The 24,772-nt window shown below is 33.9% G+C and overlaps 1 protein-coding gene and 1 long non-coding RNA gene across 2 annotated transcripts in view; one reads left to right on the forward strand and one right to left on the reverse strand.

The window, feature by feature from the left end:
• Positions 1-1,497: 1,497 nt before the first annotated feature.
• On the reverse strand, positions 1,498-3,908 carry LOC141453260 (uncharacterized). The gene is made up of 3 exons (XR_012457881.1): positions 2,885-3,908; positions 2,216-2,392; positions 1,498-1,808 (listed from the first exon to the last, which is right to left on the reverse strand). It is a non-coding gene; the product is annotated as an uncharacterized lncRNA (long non-coding RNA).
• A 2,990-nt stretch (positions 3,909-6,898) lies between these two features.
• Positions 6,899-24,772, forward strand: part of LOC141453264 (juvenile hormone esterase-like) — a 41,797-nt gene continuing 23,923 nt past the window's right edge. The window contains exon 1 of the mRNA XM_074126256.1: positions 6,899-7,024. The gene's annotated coding sequence lies outside the window, so the exon portion shown is untranslated. The remainder of the gene's footprint in view (positions 7,025-24,772) is intronic.

Genomic DNA, 24,772 nt, shown 5'->3' on the forward strand with positions numbered 1-24,772 from the left:
AAGTCTTGTGAGTCACCAACATGGTTAAATGTGAGTTTAAGGAGGTCCAGTGTAAGTCTTGAGAGCCATCAACATGGTTAAATGTGAGTTTAAAGAGGTCCTGTATAAGTCTTGTGAGTCACTAACATGGTAATAAGTATGAGTAAGGTGGTCCGATATAAGTCTTGTGAGTCACCAATATGGTTTAAAGTGGGTGTAAAATGGTCCTATATATGTCTTGTGAGTCGCCAGCATTGTTAAATATGGGTGAAAGGAAGTCCTATATTAGTCTAAAGAGTCACGAACGTGGTTAAATGTGAGGTTGTAAAGATTTTATAAAATTTATTGTAAAAAAATGTATCAATAATTTAAAAAATAAATGATAAACTATTTACTTATTACAATATTGTATTTATTTTCCCTTTTAATCTCTCAATAATATGAAAAATTAAAAAAAAAATGAAAAAATTGCGTAGAAATTACAAGAAAATATAAAAAAGGGTTAAAAATGGCTGCCAGAGTCGTGAGAGTGTGTAAGAAGAATTAAGCAAGGTTACAACAATGGATGCCGAAGTCTAGAGAGTTTGTAAGAAGATAGCAAGGTTACAACAATGGCTGCCGTAGTCTAGAGAGTGTGTAAGAAGCATTAGGCAAGGTTACAACAATGGCTGCCGAAGTCTAGAGAGTGTGTAAGAAGATAGCAAGGTTACAACAATGGCTGCCGTAGTCTAGAGAGTGTGTAAGAAGATAGCAAGGTTACAACAATGGCTGCCAGTCTTGAGAGTGTGCAAGGAAGGCTACGAGTGGTAAAACAGACAGCACGAGCGATCTAGTGACAGCTGGTGGAACTAAAAGTAGGGGGGAGCCCGTTGTCATGGTGATATGACGCCATCCAGAGGGTATATAAGAAAGTTCGCCGCGGGGGCCGGGTCGGGTGGGACGAACATTCGCCTTCCGACCGTCGAGGTGAACGCATCTTCCTAACCATTACACATGACACATTATCAAGATTGTTTAATGTGAAGAGAGGTGTTTTGACTAGATTACATATTTTTGGAACGACGAGCGACATAACCCCCTCCTCACGAGTACGACTCTGCAGTCGTACTGAGGAGACATCTTCTTTGACAGTTGTATATAAACAGTTTCAGTGCTACCTGGTGGCAAAAAACTGAACTAAATTTTGTTTGCATAGTAAACAAGTCCAGTAGGTGCTGCTGCCTGGTGGCAAATATGTAAACTAACCTTTTTTTTTTTGTTTTTTACGTCTCTCTGACGCATTTTTGCAACTTTTTTTTTAACTTTTTCGGTTTTTTAACGCTCTCTGACGCCATTTTTTCGTACTACTATTGCTTTATTTTATTTTTTTTGTTTAATGTAAACAGAATTTTCAGTTTTATACGTACCTGTACATTACTTTACTTGCCTCTTATCATTTTTAGTCTCTTTTAACTTCCTTTTTTCGCAAATATAATAAAAATAAGAAGTCTATAGGAAAAGAGAAAATAAATAATGACATTTTAATAATTTGTAGATAATTCTTTATTTTGTTACCAATTATACATTTTTTTTTCTTTCGTATTACAAACACATTTTAAATTCAATTACATCTTTTAGGTAATGATTCTTAAAATTATTTACATTATAAAATTAAAATTTACATTACATTTTCAAACTTCAAATATTTTTTTTTTTACAAATAATCGAGTGAATAATAAAAGAATTGGAAGAGGTCCTGTTGGGCAGTTGTTTTCCTACGTCTTTTTCATTTTGGCTTAATTCGATGAACCTCTTTTGCAGGAAGCACTCCAGTTTCGCCTGTTTCAACTCTGAAAAATAACATTATACAATGAGATAGACAGTTCGTCTACTGAATCGTCCTACAAATCTAATTCAACTTCCTTGAAAATCAATGTTAATTTGTGTAGGTTTAAATAAGAATAGATCAATCTTTTAGAAAGAAAACGCAAGAAAGTAAAAATGAGTGTTAGTAATTATATGAACTTAATTCATTTTCAAAATAGCAGTTTACTGTACTCTTTTAAGTGAAATAAACATTTTTTAAATAAACACTCGTCATTTTTTGTTCTTGAACCTTTCAATTTTCCAATCAAATTAAAACTTTCTTTAACACAGAATCTTTACCATACTCATTCCGATTCTACAGGAATATATAAACAAAAAGGTTTAATCACGTAAAAATGCTCAAGTTTTAATAAATAATGGATAAGATTACCTGGAAGATAACACCACAGAGTGGTAGGTAGATTTCCTCATTTGGATGTTGCAGGAATAGACATGGATGGGAATCACCTCTAATTTAGGGAAGTGCTGCAGCATTAAAAGAAATTCCCTCAAAAGTAATCATTTTAGATTATGTCTTTGCTTCACTGGGCTGTGTGTCGGCCAAGGGCTGAAAGTATCATATTAAAACCTTAGTAAATGATCTGAATTTCATTCACACACTTATTGTAGTACGGTAGCATTTTACAAACAAAATCTTAGTTAATTCTGTTTATAACAAATTAAACCATTCTGCAACTAACTCAGAAAATCTAATTTAAACCATCTATGGCACAAAATAACAACTTTTTATTCAGATTCAAAGGAAAATATTTAATTTATCGGAATAAAGGTTTAATTGATATTAAAATGCTTTAGATGTAATGAATAATGGATAATATAACATGAAGATCAGCTCCATAAGGTAACATGGTAAGTATGGTGATTTCATCATTGATTTATTCAATGGAATGTAGAAATAGTTGCGAATTATATCAAATAACATGCAATAAATAATAAGACTACCTGAAGTTGAATTCTACAAATTAACAGGGTACCTTTAATCCTGGAAGATTTCCTGATTTGTTTCAAGAACGAAATGTAGAAATTAGATGTGAATTACCTCAACTTATGTAGGAGTGCTGCTGGATGTAAAGAAGGGCTATGATGAAGAATAGCTAGCGAAGGGTAGAAAGGGTCCTTGAGCAAAGCCACTGGGTGGAGAGAAAAACATAACTACATTTTAAAACACAACTTTTATTTTTTAATGCAATTTTGATATTGAAATATAAGATGAAGTTGAGGCATAGCCTCTAAAACAGTCCACTATATGGGACCCAAGACTTCGATGTAAACAATTAACATTGCAACAGAATAACCAATTTGGAAGATATATTTATCACATAGAAGATGAAATGTTGTAAAAGAGATTTAATATGAGTAAGCTTCATAATTAATATTACGTTACAGGTTGGTATTACATAATGTAAAGCCAGGACAAAAGTAATTTAGCACACTTCCCTTGAGCATACATAAGACAAACCGAACATATTATCTCTTTTATATAAAATTTGAATGGCATAATCTAATAATTTATCAAATACCTATGGGGATAAAATTGTTTTAAACATCTTAATTTTTTTGTGAAATAATAAATAATTAAACTTAAAGACTGCAGAGGAACAGGAGCAAAATGAAAAGTAAAAAGCAAAAGCTAAAAGGGATTTATCATTTATACTTTATATTGCACAGAAATATTGAGTACAGAAAACCAGTGAACTTGGAGGTGTTCCAGCCATGCACATGCAATTTTATGTAAGATTAAGAACTTACTAGTTTTTCAACCAATTTTGCACTTAAAGTATCCTTATTTTTTGTGGAATATTAGCTTCATTATTCTCTCTCAGATAGTGCCTTTCACTGGGATACTTATTTTTCCTTATTTGACAGTTAATTTTAAACTATGTAAGCTAGGTCAATCAATTTTGAGAAACAAGAAAGAAAAACCATTGGAAAAAGTGGATCAGCAGATTCCACTTTAGTAGGGGATAATTTCTCCTAAAGTCAATGGTATTTACATCTTGTGTTTCGAAATTGATCGACTTAATATGCACAATTTAGTATTAGCCTTAATAATAACTATTAAATACAGGAGCAGCATTATTCCTGTAGCATTACCTTATTATTAACTGATGTATGCAGAAACCACAGCATTTCAGTGAAATTGGGATAAAAGTTCAATTTTTCCAATTGCTTTTTACTTTTTGTTTTTCAAAAATGATAGACTTTACAATTACAATCTAGCGTTAGTCTTAATACTAACTATCAAAAAAGCAAAATTAGACGACAATTTAGTACCACTTTGGGGCTAATCTATAGAATAGCGCCCCGGGGGCGTGGCCTGTTTATTTTTAGGGGGTGGGAAGTTTGTACAGCGCACCTACCGGTGAAAATTTAAACTACTTCCCGCCAATATTCTGTTTCGGATTGTGCGAATTTCGTAACGCTTATGTTTCGCGCGCATGCGCAGTACACTTACTGCCTAGCAACTGCTTCCTGTTTAATGTATTAATAGTTCCCGCGAGTGCTCTGTATGTGACCTGAGGTGCCGTTTTTTTGTAACTTTATGAGTATGAGCGTTTTAAATTTGCAGTTTTTTTAAAAATTAAAGCATGAGTGTAGTGTGAGTGAGGTTGGAGTAATGAATGTTTTAAAATTTTGTTCGATTTTCTGGAGGGAGTTCGACAAGTATACCCTCCTCAGGAAAAGGACTCCACAGAATAAGGTAAGTTTCTTTTGTGTTGTTCTGTGTAATTATTGTAATGAATCTTGTGACACAAATAAAAAACTTGAGGGTGATTAGGTAGGTTAGGAGGGGGTAAGAAAAAATCAGGGGGTGTGGGGGGCGAAGCCCCCCATTAAGAAATAAATAAATAATTCGAAGTGATTCTGATTCGCTGTTACCATATAACCCGCTAGATTTAAGTGTAAATATAAAATAAAGAAATAGTTTTATATTTATATTTGAATATGGCGGGTTCTACAGAAACAGCGAATCAGAATCACTTCGAATTAGGCCACGCCTCTGGGGTGCTATTCTAAAGATTTACAGTTTTTACTTCTTGATTTTCAATATATATATAATCTAGGATTGCCTTTCATATTAACTATCAAATGCAGAAACAGCAGCATTTCAGTGAAATTAAAAGACTATTTCCACTTTTTCCAATTGCTTTTTACTGAGTTTAGCTTGAATTAAGACCCTAGAAAAAAAAAAAAGTACAATAACTGATTATATATTCATAAAAATTAAATAAATGTGAATAAATGAAAGTTTAAATCATTTTTTAAAGGACCTAACCCTTTCTTTCAAATTCAATTCAGTAAACCAATTTGATCACTAAAAAGCCCTAAGATGACAGAGAATCATTAAATATGCACTTTTAATAATACACTTTTTTAATAAAAACGTAAATCTAAGTTCTGGATAGTTTGAATTTAGGTAAATCATTGCACTTACATAATCATTGTAATATAATTATTGTTAACACACTAATGCATCTAAAATATGTTCCATAGCCCTGAAGATGACCTAGTCCCTAGGTCAAAAGCTCGGCATAATAAAATTTATCACGACAGAAACTCGCATTTATTTTTTCATCCTATTGAAATCTACCTACTCAAAGGTGACTTCGTACTTAAATGCATTGCTGTCAAACTTTTATCGGATGAGAATATCGCTTACTACTTACTAAAAACTTCACTCAGCTCGATACCGAAATTTAAATTTTACTATGAATTTTGTCTTACCCTTGCCAAAGGAAGACTTCCCAATCTTTTCTACAACCTATCTTTTAGATTATTCAATACAACATTTTTCATTTATTTATATTTTAAATATGTCCAATATTCAATCAAAATAACGAAATTCATGTAAAAGTAATGAAGATTATGCCTTTTTTCTTTCTTTATGAAACTCTATATCCAAAATTGGCTGAACTAATGAGTATAATATGCGTTTGGCATTAATGTACAATGTTAGAAACCAACCACAAGGAAACTATTGCAAAAGTAATAAAAATTATGTATTATTCCCTATTTTCAGAATCTGCAAATCCAAGAATAGACGATCTAATTTGTATAATTTATGATTGGCTAAACAATACAATTAAAGAAACAGAAAACAAAGAAATACCAGTAAAAGTAATGAAAATTATTCAGTTTTCCATTTTCACATCCAAAACTAGCAAGCTTAGTGAAAACAAGTTACAATACAGAAAAAAGTAGAAAAAAATTAAACCCGCTTGCTATGTATTCTACAACCCTATTAAAACTGTCACAATTTTTAGTTTGTAGTCTTTTCTCTTATCGTTAATGAAAATCTTTGTATTTATAAAGTTAAATTAAATTTGGAAAACATTTTAATGAAAGCTATTTTTGAGCTTAAAAAGTGTACTGCCTCTGTTAGCCTACTCACGGGGGGAGTAGTTACCCAGAGAGCACCTCGAGGAGGTAGAGATCAGATTTCGCTCCCCAAAAATCATCTACTGATTATCCAAATAACAATAAGATGTAAGGATATCTTTTCTTGTTAATGCAATGTACAAATTTAAAATTTAGATGTAGTCTTTAAAAATTGAGACGTTTTAAGATTAGCAGTATCGAAGTGTAATGGAAGAACATCGACAATTATTATAGTAAAAGAAAATCGTAAAATAGTTCTCTTGAATTTTTTTCTGTTTATGATTTAGTGATTTAGATAAAAGTCACTAAATCAAACTCAAGTGGATCAAAGTAAATATGTTATCTTGATTCGTTCACAGGAACATTATAAAGAAATAAGAAATTATTTTAAACATTATTATAACTACTTCTCAGAAGGTTTTATAAAAATGATTTTATATTTAAAATTTAAAAATACTTTCAATTGATTATAACATATTTCATATTGTTAAATATGAAATATATAATTGCTACACTGTCTTTCTGTAAAGTGGGGACACATGATTCTAGAAGTTTCCCTCCATTTGTACAGTTTGGTGTATTGTGATTTTTGGTAATAAAGAACAAAATGGAATACTTTGGTTCTTTAAATAGTGTTTTGGTTTTTTGCTATAAATACATTGAATTTTAACAGAAATGCAGTCAAGAGGTGTACAAGACTGCAGGCTGTTTCATTTGGAAAATGTTGTCAAATATGAGTGCTCTGTTTCCCAGTTTAATCACCTAGCAATCTACATTTTCTATTTACGACTTTAGGAAAGTAAGTAATAGATTTTCTTTGATTTTTTTAGAAAACATTAAGAATTGTAAGTCTAGTTTAACTGCATTTTAAAAAAAAAAAAATTGCATTAAAATGAGCCTATTGTTCGTGTTGTTAGGCTAGGGTACCCGCAGGGACGTTAAGGTCCCCAAAGAAGTGGCTAGTCCACTTCCCCTTTACAGGAAATTTTATCGTTAGTAAAAATCTTTGTATTTATAAAGTTAAATTAAATTTGGAAAACATTTTAATGAAAGCTATTTTTGAGCTTTGAAAAGTGTACTGCCTCTGTTAGCCTACTCCCGGGAGTAGTTGCCCGGGGAGCACCTCGAGGAGGTAGAGATCAGTTTTTGCTCCCCAAAGAACGCCTTTCTACGCACGTCCGCATTCTAGTTGGTCTTTAAAACAGGCATAGGATTAAGGAGAACTCCAGTCAATGGAGTTTGTAAAAATGGATCAGGAGAAAATTGGAGGATAAGGGAATAGGGTAAATAAATCGTTTAGTGAGTGAGGGATATCCAGGGAGATCTGTCTGCATAGACCAATGACTAGAATGACGAAAACCTAGATTTCTAGGTTACGTATAGGATAGGACGATTAGGGAAATAGGGGGGATAATTAGAAAGGCGTTCGGAAAGAAAAGGGTTTTTGGACTGGTGGGTATTTGGCATTATAAAAAGATACAGACTTGAAGAAAACAAAGTCTGCAAAACCAACCAAGAAAACGAAATTCAAGAAACAATTATTAACAACTAAAACCCCAGCCTGAAACTAAACTAATCAACCAAGAAACAACAAATTAAAAAAAAACTGAAACGTGTAATAGGTAAAATCGGAGTTAGTTTTTTTCTGTCACGAAGTGTTGTGCAGAAAGTGTATACTTAATGAATCTACTAAAATAATAAGTCTGCGTAAATTGATTCAAAGTTGCTCTTAAAAAACCGAGTAAAAACATTGTTAGTGGCCACTAAAATGTTTTAAATAATTATAATTCCAAGTATTTATTTAGGTGAGTAGTGAACATGCAATTAGTGAAATGATTTAATTTCTTCATGCATTATTATCATGCTATTAGTTACACCATATTAATTAAATATGAAAATGTAAAATAAGTGGAATTATAATTACTATTAAAAGGCAAGATTATAATAGAAATTTGTAAAAGTAAGTGAATCAATTATTGAAAATAAAAGTCCTAAAAATTTCCGACTGACTGCGAACCTATTAACGTAATACAATCAGACTCCTGGGAACTATCTTTTGCTGGGGTAACTATCAACCTGTTCAACCGTTTTCAACTTCCAATCAATTAAACTCTTTTACCTAAATACAACCTCCTTTTTAAGAATAAAACGAAGATTAATTAATAAAAATATATTGCCAGGAAATATACTCTATCTGTTCTAAAAGAGAAAAAACTACTTAAATGCACCAATAATGCTAAGTGTAGAAAAAAAAATACAATTGAAATTTAAACATACACCAATACTTCAAGAGCACTTCAACAGTCTGCAAAACAAAATAGAAGTGTTCACTTAAATTAGTTTAAGTTGTGTATTTATTAGATGACGTGCACTGAAATTACTATTATAGTCAGTATGTAACTAAATAAACTATTTGTTCCAAACAATTTCCTTAAATACTACTTATCAACTACTTTGAGATCCACTACTGAGGTTCCAATGATATGCTTTTCTTCTGAGCTGAAGGACGGACACTTCACTAAGTTAAAACTAAGCTACCTTCTAAACTAATTACATCCGGCATCCATTGAAATTCCTAAGATATGGTTTCTTCTTGTATGGCAGAGGCACACTTGCCCAACTTACAACTAAGCTTAACCTAACTTATAAACTAGATACTTTAGCCATCCTTTGAAATTCTGAAGATATGGTTTCTTCTTATATGGCCGGCGCACACTTGCCCAACTTACAACTAAGCTTAATCTAACTTATAAACTAGATACTTTAGCCATCCATTGAAATTCCTAAGATAGTTTCTTCTTATATGGCAGGGGCACACTTGCCCAACTTAAAACTAAACATAACCTAACTTATAAACAAGATACTTTAGCCATCCATTCAAATTCCTAAGATAGTTTCTTCTTGTATGGCAGAGGCACAGTTGCCCAACTTACAACTAAGCTTAACCTAACTTAGAAACTAGATACTTTAGCCATCCTTTGAAATTCTGAAGATATGGTTTCTTCTTATATGGCCGGCGCACACTTGCCCAACTTACAACTAAGCTTAATCTAACTTATAAACTAGATACTTTAGCCATCCATTGAAATTCCTAAGATAGTTTCTTCTTATATGGCAGGGGCACACTTGCCCAACTTAAAACTAAACATAACCTAACTTATAAACAAGATACTTTAGCCATCCATTGAAATTCCTAAGATAGTTTCTTCTTGTATGGCAGGGGCACACTTGCCCAACTTACAACTAAGCTTAACCTAACTTAGAAACTAGATACTTTAGCCATCCTTTGAAATTCTGAAGATATGGTTTCTTCTTATATGGAAGGGGCACACTTGCCCAACTTACAACTAAGCTTAACCTAACTTAGAAACTAGATACTTTAGCCATCCTTTGAAATTTCTAAGATAGTTTCTTCTTGTATGGCAGGGGCACACTTGCCCAACTTACAACTAAGCTTAATCTAACTTATAAACTAGATACTTTAGCCATCCATTGAAATTCCTAAGATAGTTTCTTCTTGTATGGCAGGGGCACACTTGCCCAACTTACAACTAAGCTTAATCTAACTTATAAACTAGATACTTTAGCCATCCTTTGAAATTCCTAAGATAGTTTCTTCTTGTATGGCAGGTGCACACTTGCCCAACTTACAACTAAGCTTAACCTAACTTATAAACTAGATATTTAGCCATCCATTGAAATTCCTAAGATAGTTTCTTCTTGTATGGCAAGGGCACACTTGCCCAACTTACAACTAAGCTTAACCTAACTTATAAACTAGATATTTAGCCATCCATTGAAATTCCTAAGATAGTTTCTTCTTGTATGGCAGGGGCACACTTGCCCAACTTACAACTAAGCTTAATCTAACTTATAAACTAGATACTTTAGCCATCCTTTGAAATTCCTAAGATAGTTTCTTCTTGTATGGCAGGTGCACACTTGCCCAACTTACAACTAAGCTTAACCTAACTTATAAACTAGATATTTAGCCATCCATTGAAATTCCCAAGATAGTTTCTTCTTGTATGGCAGAGGCACACTTGCCCAACTTACAACTAAGCTTAACCTAACTTATAAACTAGATACTTTAGCCATCCTTTGAAATTCTGAAGATATGGTTTCTTCTTATATGGCCGGCGCACACTTGCCCAACTTACAACTAAGCTTAACCTAACTTAGAAACTAGATACTTTAGCCATCCTTTGAAATTTCTAAGATAGTTTCTTCTTGTATGGCAGGGGCACACTTGCCCAACTTACAACTAAGCTTAATCTAACTTATAAACTAGATACTTTAGCCATCCATTGAAATTCCTAAGATAGTTTCTTCTTGTATGGCAGGGGCACACTTGCCCAACTTACAACTAAGCTTAATCTAACTTATAAACTAGATATTTAGCCATCCATTGAAATTCCTAAGATAGTTTCTTCTTGTATGGCAGGGGCACACTTGCCCAACTTACAACTAAGCTTAACCTAACTTATAAACTAGATATTTAGCCATCCATTGAAATTCCTAAGATAGTTTCTTCTTGTATGGCAGGGGCACACTTGCCCAACTTACAACTAAGCTTAATCTAACTTATAAACTAGATACTTTAGCCATCCTTTGAAATTCCTAAGATAGTTTCTTCTTGTATGGCAGGTGCACACTTGCCCAACTTACAACTAAGCTTAACCTAACTTATAAACTAGATATTTAGCCATCCATTGAAATTCCTAAGATAGTTTCTTCTTGTATGGCAGGGGCACACTTGCCCAACTTACAACTAAGCTTAACCTAACTTATAAACTACATATTTAGCCATCCATTGAAATTCCTAAGATAGTTTCTTCTTGTATGGCAGGGGCACACTTGCCCAATTTAACTAAGCTTAACCTAACTTATAAACTGGATACTTTAGCTATCCTTTGAAATTCCTAAGATATGGTTTCTTCTTACATGGCCGGCGCACACTTGCCCAACTTACAACTAAGCTAAACCTAACTTAGAAACTAGATACTTTAGCCATCCTTTGAAATTCTGAAGATATGGTTTCTTCTTATATGGCCGGCGCACACTTGCCCAACTTACAACTAAGCTTAATCTAACTTATAAACTAGATACTATAGCCATCCATTGAAATTCCTAAGATAGTTTCTTCTTGTATGGCCGGCGCACACTTGCCCAACTTACAACTAAGCTTAATCTAACTTATAAACTAGATACTTTAGCCATCCATTGAAATTCCTAAGATAGTTTCTTCTTGTTTGGCAGGGGCACACTTGCCCAACTTACAACTAAGCTAAATCTAACTTACAAACTAGATAATTTAGCCATCCATTGAAATTCCTAAGATAGTTTCTTGTTATATGGCAGGGGCTCACTTGCCAAACTTACAACTAAGCTTAACCTAACTTACAAACTAGATAATTTTGTCATCAATTGAAATTCCTTTGATATGGTTTCCTCTGATATGGCAGGGGTACACTTGCCCAACTTACAACTAAGCTTAACCACACTTACAAACTAAATACATTAGTCATCCTTTGAAATTCCTAAGATATGGTTTCTTCTTATATGGCTGGACTCACTTGCCCAACTTACAACTAAGCTTAACCTAACATATAAACTACATACTTTAGCCATCCATTGAAATTCCTAAGATATGGTTTCTTCTTATATGGCAGGGGCTCACTTGCTCAACTTACAACTAAGCTTAACCTAACTTACAAACTAGATAATTTAGTCATCCATTGAAATTCCTAAGATATGGTTTCTTCTTATATGGCAGGGGCTCACTTGCCAAACTTACAACTAAGCTTAACCTAACTTATAAACTAGATATCTTAGCCACCCTTTGAAATTCCTAAGATAGTTTCTTCTTGTATGGCAGGTGCACACTTGCCCATCTTACAACAAAGCTTAACCTAACTTACAAACTAGATACTTTAGCCATCCTTTGAAATTCCTAAGATATGGTTTCTTCTTATATGGCCGGGGCACATTTGCCCAACTTACAACTAAGCTTAATCTAACTTATAAACTAGATACTTTAGCCATCCTTTGAAATTCCTAAGATAGTTTCTTCTTGTATGGCAGAGGCACAGTTGCCCAACTTACAACTAAGCTTAATCTAACTTATAAATTTAGACATTTAGCCATCCATTGAAATTCCTAAGATAGTTTCTTCTTGTATGGCAGGGGCACACCTGCCCAACTTACAACTAAGCTTAACCTAACTTATAATCTAGATACTTTAGCCATCCTTTGAAATTCCTAAGATAGTTTCTTCTTGTATGGCAGGTGCACACTTGCCCAACTTACAACTAAGCTTAACCTAACTTATGAACTAGATACTTTAGTGATCCTTTGAATTTCATAAGATAGTTTCTTCTTGTATGGCAGGTGCACTCTTGCCCAACTTACAACTAAGCTTAACCTAACTTATAAACTAGATACTTTAGCCATCCTTTGAAATTCCTAAGATAGTTTCTTCTTGTATGGCAGGGGCTCACTGGCCAAACTTACAACTAAGCTTAAGGTAACTTATGAACTAGATACTTTAGTGATCCATTGAATTTCATAAGATATGGTTTCTTCTTATATGGCAGGGGCTCACTTGCCAAACTTACAACTAAGCTTAACCTAACTTATAAACTAGATACTTTAGCCATCCTTTGAAATTCCTAAGATAGTTTCTTCTTGTATGGCAGGTGCACACTTGCCCTACTTACAACAAAGCTTAACCTAACTTATAAACTAGATACTTTAGCCATCCATTGTAATTCCTAAGAAATGTTTTCTTCTTATATAGCAAGGACTCTCTAGCCCAACTTACAACTAAGCTTAACCTAACTTACAAACTAGATAGTGTATTTAATTCGTATTAACCATTTTTGGCTTCCATATCATAGCTGCTTTGCCGTTGGTCATAAAATTTAACGTCATATTGGTGTCTAATATCAAGAAGATTAGGGAGAAAAATAGTAAAAGATATCTTTTTTTCCTTTTTTTTAAATACAATGTACAAGCTTAACCTAACTTATAAACAAGATATTTAGCTATCCATTGAAATTCCTAAGATATGTTTTCTTCCTACATGGCAGGGGCTCACTTGCCCAACTTACAACTAAGCTTAACCTAACTTACAAACTAGATAATTTAGCCATCCATTGTAATTCCTAAGAAATGTTTTCTTCTTATATAGCAAGGACTCTCTAGCCCAACTTACAACTAAGCTTAACCTAACTTACAAACTAGATAGTGTATTTAATTCGTATTAACCATTTTTGGCTTCCATATCATAGCTGCTTTGCCGTTGGTCATAAAATTTAACGTCATATTGGTGTCTAATATCAAGAAGATTAGGGAGAAAAATAGTAAAAGATATCTTTTTTTCTTTTTTTTTAAATACAATGTACAAGCTTAACCTAACTTATAAACTAGATATTTAGCTATCCATTGAAATTCCTAAGATATGTTTTCTTCCTACATGGCAGGGGCTCACTTGCCCAACTTACAACTAAGCTTAACCTAACTTACAAACTAGATAATTTAGTCATCCATTGAAATTCCGAAGATATGGTTTCTTCTTGTATGCCAGGGGCACACTTGCCTTACTTACAACTAAGCTTAATCTAACTTATAAACTAGATACTTTAGCCATCCTTTGAAATTCTTAAGATAGTTTCTTCTTGTATGGCAGGGGCACAGTTGCCCAACTTACAACTAAGCTTAATCTAACTTATAAACTAGATATTTAGCCATCCATTGAAATTCCTAAGATAGTTTCTTCTTGTATGGCAGGGGCTCACTTGCCCAACTTACAACTAAGCTTAACCTAACTTACAAACTAGATAATTTAGTCATCCATTGAAATTCCGAAGATATGGTTTCTTCTTGTATGCCAGGGGCACACTTGCCTTACTTACAACTAAGCTTAATCTAACTTATAAACTAGATACTTTAGCCATCCTTTGAAATTCTTAAGATAGTTTCTTCTTGTATGGCAGGGGCACAGTTGCCCAACTTACAACTAAGCTTAATCTAACTTATAAACTAGATATTTAGCCATCCATTGAAATTCCTAAGATAGTTTCTTCTTGTATGGCAGGGGCTCACTTGCCCAACTTACAACTAAGCTTAACCTAACTTACAAACTAGATAATTTAGTCATCCATTGAAATTCCGAAGATATGGTTTCTTCTTGTATGCCAGGGGCACACTTGCCTTACTTACAACTAAGCTTAATCTAACTTATAAACTAGATACTTTAGCCATCCTTTGAAATTCTTAAGATAGTTTCTTCTTGTATGGCAGGGGCACAGTTGCCCAACTTACAACTAAGCTTAATCTAACTTATAAACTAGATATTTAGCCATCCATTGAAATTCCTAAGATAGTTTCTTCTTGTATGGCAGGGGCTCACTTGCCCAACTTACAACTAAGCTTAACCTAACTTACAAACTAGATAATTTAGTCATCCATTGTAATTCCTAAGAAATGTTTTCTTCTTATATAGCAAGGACTCTCTAGCCCAACTTACAACTAAGCTTAACCTAACTTACAAAACTAGATAGTGTATTTAATTCGTATTAACCATTTGTGGCTTCCATATCATAGCTGCTTTGCCGTTGGTCATAAAATTTAACGTCATATTGGTGTCTAATATCAAGAAGATTAGGGAGAAAAATAGTAAAAGATATCTTTTTTTCCTTTTTTTTAAATACAATGTACAAGCTTAACCTAACTTATAAACAAGATATTTAGCTATCCATTGAAATTCCTAAGATATGTTTTCTTCCTACATGGCAGGGGCTCACTTGCCCAACTTACAACTAAGCTTAACCTAACTTACAAACTAGATAATTTAGTCATCCATTGAAATTCCGAAGATATGGTTTCTTCTTGTATGCCAGGGGCACACTTGCCTTACTTACAACTAAGCTTAATCTAACTTATAAACTAGATACTTTAGCCATCCTTTGAAATTCTTAAGATAGTTTCTTCTTGTATGGCAGGGGCACAGTTGCCCAACTTACAACTAAGCTTAATCTAACTTATAAACTAGATATTTAGCCATCCATTGAAATTCCTAAGATAGTTTCTTCTTGTATGGCAGGGGCTCACTTGCCAAACTTACAACTAAGCTTAACCTAACTTATAAACTAGATACTTTAGCCATCCTTTGAAATTCCTAAGATAGTTTCTTCTTGTATGGCAGGTGCACACTTGCCCTACTTACAACAAAGCTTAACCTAACTTATAAACTAGATATTTAGCTATCCATTGAAATTCCTAAGATATGTTTTCTTCCTACATGGCAGGGGCTCACTTGCCCAACTTACAACTAAGCTTAACCTAACTTACAAACTAGATAATTTAGTCATCCATTGAAATTCCGAAGATATGGTTTCTTCTTGTATGCCAGGGGCACACTTGCCTTACTTACAACTAAGCTTAATCTAACTTATAAACTAGATACTTTAGCCATCCTTTGAAATTCTTATGATAGTTTCTTCTTGTATGGCAGGGGCACAGTTGCCCAACTTACAACTAAGCTTAATCTAACTTATAAACTAGATATTTAGCCATCCATTGAAATTCCTAAGATAGTTTCTTCTTGTATGGCAGGGGCTCACTTGCCCAACTTACAACTATGCTTAACCTAACTTACAAACTAGATAATTTAGTCATCCATTCAAATTCCGAAGATATGGTTTCTTCTTGTATGCCAGGGGCACACTTGCCTTACTTACAACTAAGCTTAATCTAACTTATAAACTAGATACTTTAGCCATCCTTTGAAATTCTTAAGATAGTTTCTTCTTGTATGGCAGGGGCACAGTTGCCCAACTTACAACTAAGCTTAATCTAACTTATAAACTAGATATTTAGCCATCCATTGAAATTCCTAAGATAGTTTCTTCTTGTATGGCAGGGGCTCACTTGCCCAACTTACAACTAAGCTTAACCTAACTTACAAACTAGATAATTTAGTCATCCATTGTAATTCCTAAGAAATGTTTTCTTCTTATATAGCAAGGACTCTCTAGCCCAACTTACAACTAAGCTTAACCTAACTTACAAACTAGATAGTGTATTTAATTCGTATTAACCATTTTTGGCTTCCATATCATAGCTGCTTTGCCGTTGGTCATAAAATTTAACGTCATATTGGTGTCTAATATCAAGAAGATTAGGGAGAAAAATAGTAAAAGATATCTTTTTTTCCTTTTTTTTAAATACAATGTACAAGCTTAACCTAACTTATAAACTAGATATTTAGCTATCCATTGAAATTCCTAAGATATGTTTTCTTCCTACATGGCAGGGGCTCACTTGCCCAACTTACAACTAAGCTTAACCTAACTTACAAACTAGATAATTTAGTCATCCATTGAAATTCCGAAGATATGGTTTCTTCTTGTATGCCAGGGGCACACTTGCCTTACTTACAACTAAGCTTAATCTAACTTATAAACTAGATACTTTAGCCATCCTTTGAAATTCTTAAGATAGTTTCTTCTTGTATGGCAGGGGCACAGTTGCCCAACTTACAACTAAGCTTAATCTAACTTATAAACTAGATATTTAGCCATCCATTGAAATTCGTAAGATAGTTTCTTCTTGTATGGCAGGGGCTCACTTGCCAAACTTACAACTAAGCTTAACCTAACTTATAAACTAGATACTTTAGCCATCCTTTGAAATTCCTAAGATAGTTTCTTCTTGTATGGCAGGTGCACACTTGCCCTACTTACCACAAAGCTTAACCTAACTTATAAACTAGATAATTTAGCCATCCATTGTAATTCCTAAGAAATGTTTTCTTCTTATATAGCAGGGACTCTCTAGCCCAACTTACAACTAAGCTTAACCTAACTTACAAACTAGATAGTGTATTTAATTCGTATTAACCATTTTTGGCTTCCATATCATAGCGGCTTTGCCGTTGGTCATAAAATTTAACGTCATATTGGTGTCTAATATCAAGAAGATTAGGGAGAAAAATAGTAAAAGATATCTTTTTTTCCTTTTTTTTAAATACAATGTACAAGCTTAACCTAACTTATAAACTAGATATTTAGCTATCCATTGAAATTCCTAAGATATGTTTTCTTCCTACATGGCAGGGGCTCACTTGCCCAACTTACAACTAAGCTTAACCTAACTTACAAACTAGATAATTTAGTCATCCATTGAAATTCCGAAGACATGGTTTCTTCTTGTATGGCAGGGGCACACTTGCCCAACTTACAACTAAGGTTAACCTAACATATAAACTATATACTTTAGCCATCCTTTGAAATTCCTAAGATATGGTTTCTTCTTATATGGCAGGGGCTCACTTGCCAAACTTACAACTAAGCTTAACCTAACTTATAAACTAGATACTTTAGCCATCCTTTGAAATTCCAAAGATAGTTTCTTCTTGTATGGCAGGGGCACACTTGCCCAACTTACAACTAAGCTTAACCTATCTTATAAACTAGATACTTTAGCCATCCTTTGAAATTCCTAAGATAGTTTCTTCTTGTATGGCAGGTGCACACTTGCCCTACTTACAACAAAGCCTAACCTAACTTATAAACTAGATACATTAGCCATCCTTTGAAAGTCCGAAGATATGGTTTCTTCTTATATGGCCGGGGCACACTTGCCCAACTTACAACTAAGCTTAATCTAACTTATAAACTAGATACTTTAGCCATCCTTTGAAATTCCAAAGATAGTTTCTTCTTGTATGGCAGGGGCACAGTTGCCCAACTTACAACTAAGCTTAATCTAACTTATAAACTAGATATTTAGCCATCCATTGAAATTCCTAAGATAGTTTCTTCTTGTATGGCAGGGGCACACCTGCCCAACTTACAACTAAGCTTAACCTAACTTATAATCTAGATACTTTAGCCATCCTTTGAAATTCCTAAGATAGTTTCTTCTTGTATGGCAGGTGCACACATGCCCAACTTACAACTAAGCTTAACCTAACTTATAAACTAGATACTTTAGTGATCCTTTGAATTTCATAAGATAGTTTCTTCTTGTATGGCAGGTGCACTCTTGCCCAACTTACAACTAAGCTTAACCTAACATATAAACTAGATACTTTAGCCATCCTTTGAAATTCCTAAGATATGGTTTCTTCTTATATGGCCGGGGCACACATGCCCAACTTACAACTAATCTTAATCTAACATACAAACTAGATAATTTAGCCATCCATTGTAATTCCTAAGATATCGTTTCTTCTTATATGGCAGGGACTCTCTTGCCTAACTTACAACTAAGCTTAACCTAACTTATAAACTAGATACTTTAGCCATCCTTTGAAATTCCTAAGATAGTTTCTTCTTGTATGGCAGGGGCACAGTTGCCCAACTTACTACTAAGCTTAATCTAACTTATAAACTAGATATTTAGCCATCCATTGAAATTCCTAAGATAGTTTCTTCTTGTATGCCAGGGGCTCACTTGCCAAACTTACAACTAAGCTTAACCTAACTTATGAACTAGATACTTTAGCCATCCTTTGAAATTCCTAAGATATGGTTTCTTCTTATATGGCAGGGGCTCACTTGCCAAACTTACAACTAAGCTTAACCTAACTTATAAACTAGATACTTTAGCGATCCTTTGAATTTCCTAAGATAGTTTCTTCTTGTATGGCAGGGGCACACTTGCCCAACTTACAACTAAGCTTAACCTATCTTATAAACTAGATACTTTAGCCATCCTTTGAAATTCCTAAGATAGTTTCTTCTTGTATGGCAGGTGCACACTTGCCCTACTTACAACAAAGCTTTACCTAACTTATAAACTAGATACTTTAGCCATCCTTTGAAAGTCCGAAGATATGGTTTCTTCTTATATGGCCGGGGCACACTTGCCCAACTTACAACTAAGCTTAATCTAACTTATAAAGTAGATACTTTAGCCATCCTTTGAAATTCCTAAGATAATTTCTTCTTGTATGGCAGGGGCACAGTTGCCCAACTTACAACTAAGCTTAATCTAACTTATAAACTAGATATTTAGCCATCCATTGAAATTCCTAAGATAGTTTCTTCTTGTATAGCAGGGGCACACCTGCCCAACTTACAACTAAGCTTAACCTAACTTATAATCTAGATACTTTAGCCATCCTTTGAAATTCCTAAGATAGTTTCTTCTTGTATGGCAGGTGCACACTTGCCCAACTTACAACTAAGCTTAACCTAACTTATAAACTAGATACTTTAGTGATCCTTTGAATTTCATAAGATAGTTTCTTCTTGTATGGCAGGTGCACTCTTGCCCAACTTACAACTAAGCTTCCTAACATATAAACTAGATACTTTAGCCATCCTTTGAAATTCCTAAGATATGGTTTCTTCTTATATGGCCGGGGCACACATGCCCAACTTACAACTAATCTTAATCTAACATACAAACTAGATAATTTAGCCATCCATTGTAATTCCTAAGATATGGTTTCTTCTTATATGGCAGGGACTCTCTTGCCCAACTTACAACTAAGGTTAACCTAACTTATAAACTAGATACTTTAGCCATCCTTTGAAATTCCTAAGATAGTTTCTTCTTGTATGGCAGGGGCACAGTTGCCAAACTTACTACTAAGCTTAATCTAACTTGTAAACTAGATATTTAGCCATCCATTGAAATTCCTAAGATAGTTTCTTCTTGTATGGCAGGGGCTCACTTGCCAAACTTACAACTAAGCTTAACCTAACTTATGAACTAGATACTTTAGTGATCCATTGAATTTCATAAGATATGGTTTCTTCTTATATGGCAGGGGCTCACTTGCCAAACTTACAACTAAGCTTAACCTAACTTATAAACTAGATACTTTAGCCATCCTTTGAAATTCCTAAGATAGTTTCTTCTTGTATGGCAGGTGCACACTTGCCCTACTTACAACAAAGCTTAACCTAACTTATAAACTAGATACTTTAGCCATCCTTTGAAAGTCCGAAGATATGGTTTCTTCTTATATGGCCGGGGCACACATGCCCAACTTACAACTAATCTTAATCTAACTTACAAACTAGATAATTTAGCCATCCATTGTAATTCCTAAGAAATGTTTTCTTCTTATATAGCAAGGACTCTCTAGCCCAACTTACAACTAAGCTTAACCTAACTTACAAACTAGATAGTGTATTTAATTCGTATTAACCATTTTTGGCTTCCATATCATAGCTGCTTTGCCGTTGGTCATAAAATTTAACATCATCTTGGTGTCTAATATCAAGAAGATTAGGGAGAAAAATAGTAAAAGATATCTTTTTTTCCTTTTTTTTAAATACAATGTACAAGTTTAACCTAACTTATAAACTAGATATTTAGCTATCCATTGAAATTCCTAAGATATGGTTTCTTCTTGTATGCCAGGGGCACACTTGCCTTACTTACAACTAAGCTTAATCTAACTTATAAACTAGATACTTTAGCCATCCATTGAATTTCATAAGATAGTTTCTTCTTGTATGGCAGGTGCACTCTTGCCCAACTTACAACTAAGCTTAACCTAACATATAAACTAGATACTTTCGCCATCCTTTGAAATTCCTAAGATATGGTTTCTTCTTATATGGCTGGGGCTCACTTGCCCAACTTACAACTAAGCTTAACCTAACATATAAACTATATACTTTAGCCATCCTTTGAAATTCCTAAGATATGGTTTCTTCTTATATGGCAGGGGCTCACTTGCCAAACTTACAACTAAGCTTAACCTAACTTATAAACTAGATACTTTAGCCATCCTTTGAAATTCCTAAGATAGTTTCTTCTTGTATGGCAGGTGCACACTTGCCCTACTTACAACAAAGCTTAACCTAACTTATAAACTAGATACTTTAGCCATCCTTTGAAAGTCCGAAGATATGGTTTCTTCTTATATGGCCGGGGCACACATGCCCAACTTACAACTAATCTTAATCTAACTTACAAACTAGATAATTTAGCCATCCATTGTAATTCCTAAGATATGTTTTCTTCTTATATAGCAGGGACTCTCTAGCCCAACTTATAACTAAGCTTAACCTAACTTACAAAGTAGATAGTGTATTTAATTCGTATTAACCATTTTTGGCTTCCATATCATAGCGGCTTTGCCGTTGGTCATAAAATTTAACGTCATATTGGTGTCTAATATCAAGAAGATTAGGGAGAAAAATAGTAAAAGATATCTTTTTTTCCTTTTTTTTAAATACAATGTACAAGCTTAACCTAACTTATAAACTAGATATTTAGCTATCCATTGAAATTCCTAAGATATGTTTTCTTCCTACATGGCAGGGGCTCACTTGCCCAACTTACAACTAAGCTTAACCTAACTTACAAACTAGATAATTTAGTCATCCATTGAATTTCCGAAGACATGGTTTCTTCTTGTATGGCAGGGGCACACTTGCCCAACTTACAACTAAGCTTAACCTAACATATAAACTATATACTTTAGCCATCCTTTGAAATTCCTAAGATATGGTTTCTTCTTATATGGCAGGGGCTCACTTGCCAAACTTACAACTAAGCTTAACCTAACTTATAAACTAGATACTTTAGCGATCCTTTAAAATTCCTAAGATAGTTTCTTCTTGTATGGCAGGTGCACACTTGCCCAACTTACAACTAAGCTTAACCTAACTTACAAACTAGATAATTTAGTCATCAATTGAAATTCCTTTGATATGGTTTCTTCTTATATGGCTGGGGCTCACTTGCCCAACTTACAACTAAGCTTAACCTAACTTATAAACTAGATACTTTAGCGATCCTTTGAATTTCCTAAGATAGTTTCTTCTTGTATGGCAGGGGCACACTTGCCCAACTTACAACTATGCTTAACCTAACATATAAACTATATACTTTAGCCATCCTTTGAAATTCCTAAGATATGGTTTCTTCTTATATGGCAGGGGCTCACTTGCCCAACTTACAACTAAGCTTAACCTAACTTATAAACTAGATACTTTAGCGATCCTTTGAATTTCCTAAGATAGTTTCTTCTTGTATGGCAGGGGCACACTTGCCCAACTTACAACTAAGCTTAATCTATCTTATAAACTAGATACTTTAGCCATCCTTTAAAATTCCTAAGATAGTTTCTTCTTGTATGGCAGGTGCACACTTGCCCAACTTACAACTAAGCTTAACCTAACTTACAAACTAGATAATTTAGTCATCAATTGAAATTCCTTTGATATGGTTCCTTCTTATATGGCTGGGGCTCACTTGCCCAACTTACAACTAAGCTTAACCTAACATATAAACTATATACTTTAGCCATCCTTTGAAATTCCTAAGATATGGTTTCTTCTTATATGGCAGGGGCTCACTGGCCAAACTTACAACTAAGCTTAACCTAACTTATAAACTAGATACTTTAGCCATCCTTTGAAATTCCTAAGATAGTTTCTTCTTGTATGGCAGGTGCACACTTGCCCTACTTACAACAAAGCTTAACCTAACTTATAAACTAGATACTTTAGCCATCCTTTGAAAGTCCGAAGATATGGTTTCTTCTTATATGGCCGGGGCACACATGCCCAACTTACAACTAATCTTAATCTAACTTACAAACTAGATAATTTAGCCATCCATTGTAATTCTTAAGAAATGTTTTCTTCTTATATAGCAGGGACTCTCTAGCCCAACTTACAACTAAGCTTAACCTAACTTACAAACTAGATAGTGTATTTAATTCGTATTAACCATTTTTGGCTTCCATATCATAGCGGCTTTGCCGTTGGTCATAAAATTTAACGTCATATTGGTGTCTAATATCAAGAAGATTAGGGAGAAAAATAGTAAAAGATATCTTTTTTTCCTTTTTTTTAAATACAATGTACAAGCTTAACCTAACTTATAAACTAGATATTTAGCTATCCATTGAAATTCCTAAGATATGTTTTCTTCCTACATGGCAGGGGCTCACTTGCCCAACTTACAACTAAGCTTAACCTAACTTACAAACTAGATAATTTAGTCATCCATTGAATTTCCGAAGACATGGTTTCTTTTTGTATGGCAGGGGCACACTTGCCCAACTTACAACTAAGCTTAACCTAACATATAAACTATATACTTTAGCCATCCATTGAAATTCCTAAGATATGGTTTCTTCTTATATGGCAGGGGCTCACTTGCCAAACTTACAACTAAGCTTAACCTAACTTATAAACTAGATACTTTAGCGATCCTTTGAATTTCCTAAGATAGTTTCTTCTTGTATGGCAGGGGCACACTTGCCCAACTTACAACTAAGCTTAACCTATCTTATAAACTAGATACTTTAGCCATCCTTTAAAATTCCTAAGATAGTTTCTTCTTGTATGGCAGGTGCACACTTGCCCAACTTACAACTAAGCTTAACCTAACTTACAAACTAGATAATTTAGTCATCAATTGAAATTCCTTTGATATGGTTTCTTCTTATATGGCTGGGGCTCACTTGCCCAACTTACAACTAAGCTTAACCTAACTTATAAACTAGATACTTTAGCGATCCTTTGAATTTCCTAAGATAGTTTCTTCTTGTATGGCAGGGGCACACTTGCCCAACTTACAACTAAGCTTAACCTAACATATAAACTATATACTTTAGCCATCCTTTGAAATTCCTAAGATATGGTTTCTTCTTATATGGCAGGGGCTCACTTGCCCAACTTACAACTAAGCTTAACCTAACTTATAAACTAGATACTTTAGCGATCCTTTGAATTTCCTAAGATAGTTTCTTCTTGTATGGCAGGGGCACACTTGCCCAACTTACAACTAAGCTTAATCTATCTTATAAACTAGATACTTTAGCCATCCTTTAAAATTCCTAAGATAGTTTCTTCTTGTATGGCAGGTGCACACTTGCCCAACTTACAACTAAGCTTAACCTAACTTACAAACTAGATAATTTAGTCATCAATTGAAATTCCTTTGATATGGTTCCTTCTTATATGGCTGGGGCTCACTTGCCCAACTTACAACTAAGCTTAACCTAACATATAAACTATATACTTTAGCCATCTTTTGAAATTCCTAAGATATGGTTTCTTCTTATATGGCAGGGGCTCACTTGCCAAACTTACAACTAAGCTTAACCTAACTTATAAACTAGATACTTTAGCCATCCTTTGAAATTCCTAAGATAGTTTCTTCTTGTATGGCAGGTGCACACTTGCCCTACTTACAACAAAGCTTAACCTAACTTATAAACTAGATACTTTAGCCATCCTTTGAAAGTCCGAAGATATGGTTTCTTCTTATATGGCCGGGGCACACATGCCCAACTTACAACTAATCTTAATCTAACTTACAAACTAGATAATTTAGCCATCCATTGTAATTCCTAAGAAATGTTTTCTTCTTATATAGCAGGGACTCTCTAGCCCAACTTACAACTAAGCTTAACCTAACTTACAAACTAGATAGTGTATTTAATTCGTATTAACCATTTTTGGCTTCCATATCATAGCGGCTTTGCCGTTGGTCATAAAATTTAACGTCATATTGGTGTCTAATATCAAGAAGATTAGGGAGAAAAATAGTAAAAGAT

The sequence above is a fragment of the Rhodnius prolixus genome, unplaced genomic scaffold, assembly GCF_049639745.1.
Source record: "Rhodnius prolixus isolate KJV_2025 unplaced genomic scaffold, Rpr scaffold_3, whole genome shotgun sequence".
In the NCBI taxonomy this organism is placed as follows: domain Eukaryota; kingdom Metazoa; phylum Arthropoda; class Insecta; order Hemiptera; family Reduviidae; genus Rhodnius; species Rhodnius prolixus.